Source organism: Otolemur garnettii, unplaced genomic scaffold (assembly GCF_000181295.1).
Source record: "Otolemur garnettii isolate 467f Iridium unplaced genomic scaffold, OtoGar3 scaffold00164, whole genome shotgun sequence".
In the NCBI taxonomy this organism is placed as follows: domain Eukaryota; kingdom Metazoa; phylum Chordata; class Mammalia; order Primates; family Galagidae; genus Otolemur; species Otolemur garnettii.
Genome location: NW_003852559.1, coordinates 1,651,422 through 1,657,330, shown reverse-complemented (window position 1 = coordinate 1,657,330; position 5,909 = coordinate 1,651,422). Strand labels below are relative to the sequence as shown.

The 5,909-nt window shown below is 37.6% G+C and overlaps 1 protein-coding gene across 1 annotated transcript in view; it reads right to left on the bottom strand.

Moving 5' to 3' along the window:
- The window catches only part of PDE5A (phosphodiesterase 5A), a 129,813-nt gene that overhangs the window by 54,993 nt on the left and 68,911 nt on the right, over positions 1 to 5,909 (bottom strand). The gene's annotated exons all lie outside the window — the stretch shown is intronic.

Here is a 5,909-nt window from a genome sequence, read left to right as displayed (position 1 = left end):
AAAAAAAAAAAAAATTAAAAATTTATCTTCATGAGAATTTTTGTTTTGAACTTACAATATCTTTATCAGATTTTTTTCCAGCTTTTTGCATAACAGATTGAACATAAAAGATTACTGTGATGCCATAGGGTACAGTCTTGGGCTGGGGATAGAAAACATAGTAGAACATGTTTTTCAGGAAACTACATTCCCTGGTGAAGATGATGCATTCAGCAAAGAGAGTCGGGGGGCAGGTTATGGAAACTGACTACAACTCTAAGGATACGCTTACCTTATTTGCAGTATCACTAAGTGAAGGAATGGGAAAAATTAATAATAGGAATTATTTCAAAATAAAATACAGCTGGCTCTTCATATTGTAGTTCCTGGATTCAACCAACCACAGATCAAAATAATTCAAAGCAAAAAAACAAGAAAAAAATACAAATTTAAAAAATAATACAGCATATGCAATAAGAATTCTTTATAGGGCACTTTTATGGCATTTGGTATTAGAAGTAATCTACAGGGCGGTGCCTGTGGCTCAAAGGAGTAGGGCACTGGTCCTACTGGGTTCAAACCCAGCCCTCACCAAAAACTGCAAAAAAAAAAATAAAAGAAGTCATCTAGAGATGATTTAAAAGATATGGGAGGATACATACAGATTATTGGCAAATACTGTACCATTTTATATCAGGAACTTGAGGATGCCCAGATTCTGGTATCTGTGGGAGGGAGTCATTTAACTAACATCCCGGGAATACCGAGGGACAACTGTATACATCTCAGGAAAATGTGCAGTTGTTCTGAGATTTCACAGTTCCAGCGTTTTTCCTGTCTTCTGTCCTTTGCACCTAACCTGCCCAAGCTGCTTCTTGGGACAATGGTTTCATTTGCTATTGGTGAACACTAGTGATTCCACAAAAATTCCTGAACTCTGTGGCCTCATTCCTGGCCAAGCTATTCACTCTTCCCTTTCTTTGCTGTATATTTTAGTTCAGGTGTTATTTGGTCAAATTGAGTTCTAACCACTTGTCTAGTATTATGTATACGTTAAAAAAAAAAAGAAAAGTGAATGACAGAATAGTAACATAGAAAGAAATGAACCTGAAATCACATATGCCAATTACTGTACACATCAGACCTAAAATCCTCCTGGGGCCCTATTTAGTGCATTTTATCTGGGTGACATTCAAGAAAAGGTTATGAAGTACAGATTTTAGGTTAAAAAAACAATATTTAAAACAACAAATATTTTATAGACAGCAACAGCCTAGAGAAAAGAAAATATTAACAACTATTATTACTGTTATCCTCATCATTATGTTAACAGCTGGAGCCAGAAGAAACCCAAACTTGTTAAGTAACTAGTCAGAGATCACCAGACCAGGTTTATAGGAGTTAACATGGTGAGGCAGAAGTACAAAAATTACTGATAAATCAACAAATACCTAATACCTTACTTAGTTCCCTCAACATTGAAAGTTTCCCTGCTGGCTTCTTTAGTGGAAAGTGAGTTTTACAATTATTAAAGTTACATGACACCATGTTTGGTCCTTATTCTATGAGAAAGGTTAATACATTCTTAGTTCCTCTATTCAGTAATGCAGATCGAGCACCTCTCCCTGAGAGGCACCCTCATAACCACATGGGAGACAAACGTAAACAGGTCAGTCACTGTCCTAAGAAGCCTACAACTTAGTTGAGGGCTGTGACAGAATGGATAATGTTTCAGTTATGTAAACTGTTTAGGTAGAGGCAGCCAGTTGTCCTTCCATAACTCTTCTCTCCTTCTCTTTGGACACATGGCTACCCAGAAGAATGACTACATTTCTCAGCCATGCTAGTGGCTTAGTATTGCCATGTGACTACGTTCTAGTTGATAGGGCATAAGAGGAGATGTGTTAGACAGCTTCCAGAAGAAACCTCATCTACAAAACAGTTGGTACTACTCTCTGCCCCTTCTTCCCTGTCCTCTAGCCTACTGTTTGAAATCAGGCTGGAGCTGCATCACTGATCATGATGGACAAGGCCACACCCTAGAGATGAATGGCAGACAACCCAAAGGTCACTGGATCCCTGAGGACTTTGTGGAGCTATAGCACCAAATCCAGGCTGCCTACCTCTGGGCTTTTATGTGTACAGGAGTAGTAACACTCCTTCTTAAGATATTTTATTTTAGGTTTCATGATCCACACTCATACCTAATCCTAATTAATAAGTTAGTAACAATGAAAGTACCACACATATGGAGAAGATGGACAGACAGTACCTCAATGGAATGGATTAGGAAGAGATGGCATTAGAAAAATGTGTGAAAGGGCTTGGGGTCTGTAGCTCAGCAGCTAGAGTACCAGCCACATACACCAGAGCTGGCAGGTTTGAATCCAGTCCGGGCCTGCCAAATAGCAATAACAACTACAACCAAAAAATAGACGGGCGTTGTGGCAGGTGCTTATAGTCCCAGCTACTTGGGAGGCTGAGGCAAGAGAATCACTTAAGCCCAAGAGATCGAGGTTGCTGTGAGCTGTGACTCTAATGGCACTCTACCCAGGGTGACAGCTTGAGACTGTCTCAAAAAAAAAAAAAAAATGCATGAAAGATTTGAAAAGGAAAGGGAGGGTATTCCAGGCAGACAAAAACAATATAAAACACATTGCTGACATGGAAGAGAGTTTTGGGTGTATTTGGAAAATACTAAATAGTTACAGATTGTCAAGAATAAAGTGATTATTTCAGGCTGAAAATATTAGGCTAAGACAGATGTTGGACGATTTTTGAAGTACAGTACAAGAAATATGGATCTCATTCTTTAAATAACAGGAATGCCATGGTAGCCTTGAGAATGTGCCTCTCAAAGCTCCAACTGCAGGGAGAGTAGCTGACTAGAGTCTCAAGTGGCTGTGCTCTGGAAGCCAAGACCATGTTCGCACCAAGGTCACATCTTCCAGGGCTGCACCTACACAAAGACTGGGCAAATCAGGGTCACGAAGGTAAGTCTAATCCTGGGAGACCCAGGATTCTTCTGACAGGAAACTTTGAGCAGAGGACTCTCCAGCAGCCTTGTCAATTTTCCTTAAAACTGCATCAGCTGTCTAAGCAACTTCCACCTCACTTCCACCCTTCTTTCCCTCTCTCCTTTACTCTGGGTCAGACTTTTGTGTTGACCTGATGGCTCTCCTAACCTCTCTCCTGGCTCCTTTTCCCCAAATAAATTTCTGTACATTAAGTCTAGTCTTGGCATCTGCTTCCTGGAAGACTTGAGCTAGCTCACACACTTAGGGCTTTTTACAAAGCAGTTATCAATGGAGTTGTATAATGGAATGCATTCTTGAGAAGATAGAGTTAGGTACATGGAGCTTGAAAAGACAGGAATTTCTGCACTTTAGAATTAAATGGGAATCAATGCAGGCTAATGTAAATCAAAAAATGAAAAACACATCAAAGTGAAACATAAATAATAGCTAACACTGAGTACCTATTACATGGCAGAAATTTTCTGAAGCATTTTATATTCATTAATCTCATTTAGTCCTTACAATAATTCATTGGCATTGCAGACGAAGAAACTGAAGCTTTGCATAAATAACTTATACAAATTCCTATAGTTAGTGGTGGAACTTAAATTGAAATGCAGTCAGTCTGATTTCTACATTCGTCTACTCTGTATCCAGTTTTTTTAAGTACTTATTAAATTTTAATTACATTTTCTAATATGATATTCACTAATCAGTATTAATTTATATATCATATATTCTAAGAAAGTGAGATTAAAGGATTAATCTTATGTGTATCTATTTCCAAAAATAAAGAGGTAATAAGATCATACTGATTTTTTTCTTCTAATAGGGTAGCTCTTTGAAAACACAGCAACTCTAAAACTTCCCACCATCTGAACAGGACCCTCCTTTAGAAATTCTTGGGCAAGCCAATTCCCAAGAGCTTCTGGTCTAATTATTATGCATAATTGTAGCTTATGAAAGGTAATTAGTAGATTGGTTAGAAAACATGGCTTAGAAAAGTAGCCATGCTTTTTAGTTGATAAAGGGATCTTCCGTTTTGCCTACAGAGAGGAAACATGGTATTCATCAGAAAGAAATCAAATATACACTAAGATTTTGCCCTATTTCTCAAAGCATATTTACCAGTAGAGGTCACTGTTACACCAATTCACTGGATTTGTCCAGCTATCACTAAAAGATTAGAGGACCTGGCTGAATTTATAACAAAAATCAAAATGCTATTAATATGTAAAATATATTTACACAGAAATATGCTACTGTGCAAATATTAAAAAGGTACAAGATGATGGTGAAATTTTTTTTAAAAAGAGGCTATGGCAAGGCAGAAGGCAGCTTCTGCAGACCTTTGAGGTCAGTCTCATTTTTTAAAACAAAAACAGTCTGTGCACTTTGTTCGTGTAGCTGCAAGCTCAAGTAGTTCTGCGTTAGATAGACTGTAGGGATGATTTTTGTTTTATTTTGCTTCCCACTTTTTATTACACAGATTTCCTTCTCATTTTTTATGATGAACTGTTTTGACATACAGAAAAGGTGAAGGAGTACATCCTACTGCTAGATTCAACAATTTCAAATATTTTGGAACATTTGCTTTATCTATGTTGTATGGGTAGATATATTTATTTAAATATACTTAATTTTCTTTGGCTGAATCTTTTTTTTGAGACAGAGCCTCGGGCTATCCCCCCCTGAGTAGAGAGCCATGGCATCACAGCTCACAGCAACCTCCAACTCCTAGGCTCAAACGAGTCTCCTGCCTCAGCCTCGCAAGTAGCTGGGACCACAGGCACCCGCCACCACGTCCAGCTATTTTTTGGTTGCAGCCGTCATTGTTGTTTGGTGGCCCAGGCTGGATTCGAACCCGCCACCTTAGGTGTATGTGGCTGGCACCTTAGCTGCTTGAGCCATAGGCGCCAAGCCTGGCTGAATCATTTTAAAGTAAGTTACAGATACCATGTCACTTTGTCCCTAATACTTTAATATGAATCCCCTAAAAATAAGAACATTCTCCTACTAACATCTACCTAATTCCAGAAAAAAAATAATTCCCCATTATCATCTAGTATCTAGTCCATATGCAAATTTCCAGTTGTCCCCCAAAATGTCTTTGATAGTTGCTTTGTGTTTAATAGGGATCGATATTCAAGTTTTACATTTTGCTACTAAGTCTCCAGGCATAGTAGCCTTTATTGGTTTCATACAATGACAGTGACTTTTTGAAGTGATCCAACCATTTATCTTATAAAATGTTCTGCAGTCTAGATGTACCCAGAAGTTATGTTCGAAGCACCAAAGAGCTTATCATAGTTACTGAAGATTATACTGCAACATACAACTATGTGAAATATTTCTCTGATAGGTCAATTGTACTGAAAAAGCATCTGGAACTTTAATATAAAATAGTAAAGTTGAGATAATGTTCTATTTCCATATGAGGCTTTTTGGATTTAACATCAATAACAAGGAATAAAATAATTTGAAACAAATGAACAATACGATAAACAGCATTGTACCTGACGCTTTATCCTAACAGATTTATATATTCTATCACGTAAGCAAACAACACTAGTTTTTTGCTAGGGATGAAAAAAGGAATATGAGGAGGAAGACTTGGTAGCTTATTCTAAACCAATTTAAAAATTCTTCAAAAAGCCCATGTAAGATTGGGACAACCACATCTATCACCTCCATCACATAAACACTTTAGATAGTTTCTGAGTAACAATTAACAACAATGAAAAAATATAAATTAAAAAGCAATGAAAAATATGGAAAAGAACAGATCTGATTCTAGCCATCAGAGGCACCTCTATCGGTACATTCAGGATCATAGGCTTCCTTCTGTTATTAGTTAAATCTTCATGGCTGATTCCAGATCAGAACAGACTTAACAGAAAAGCTAGTTTAGAA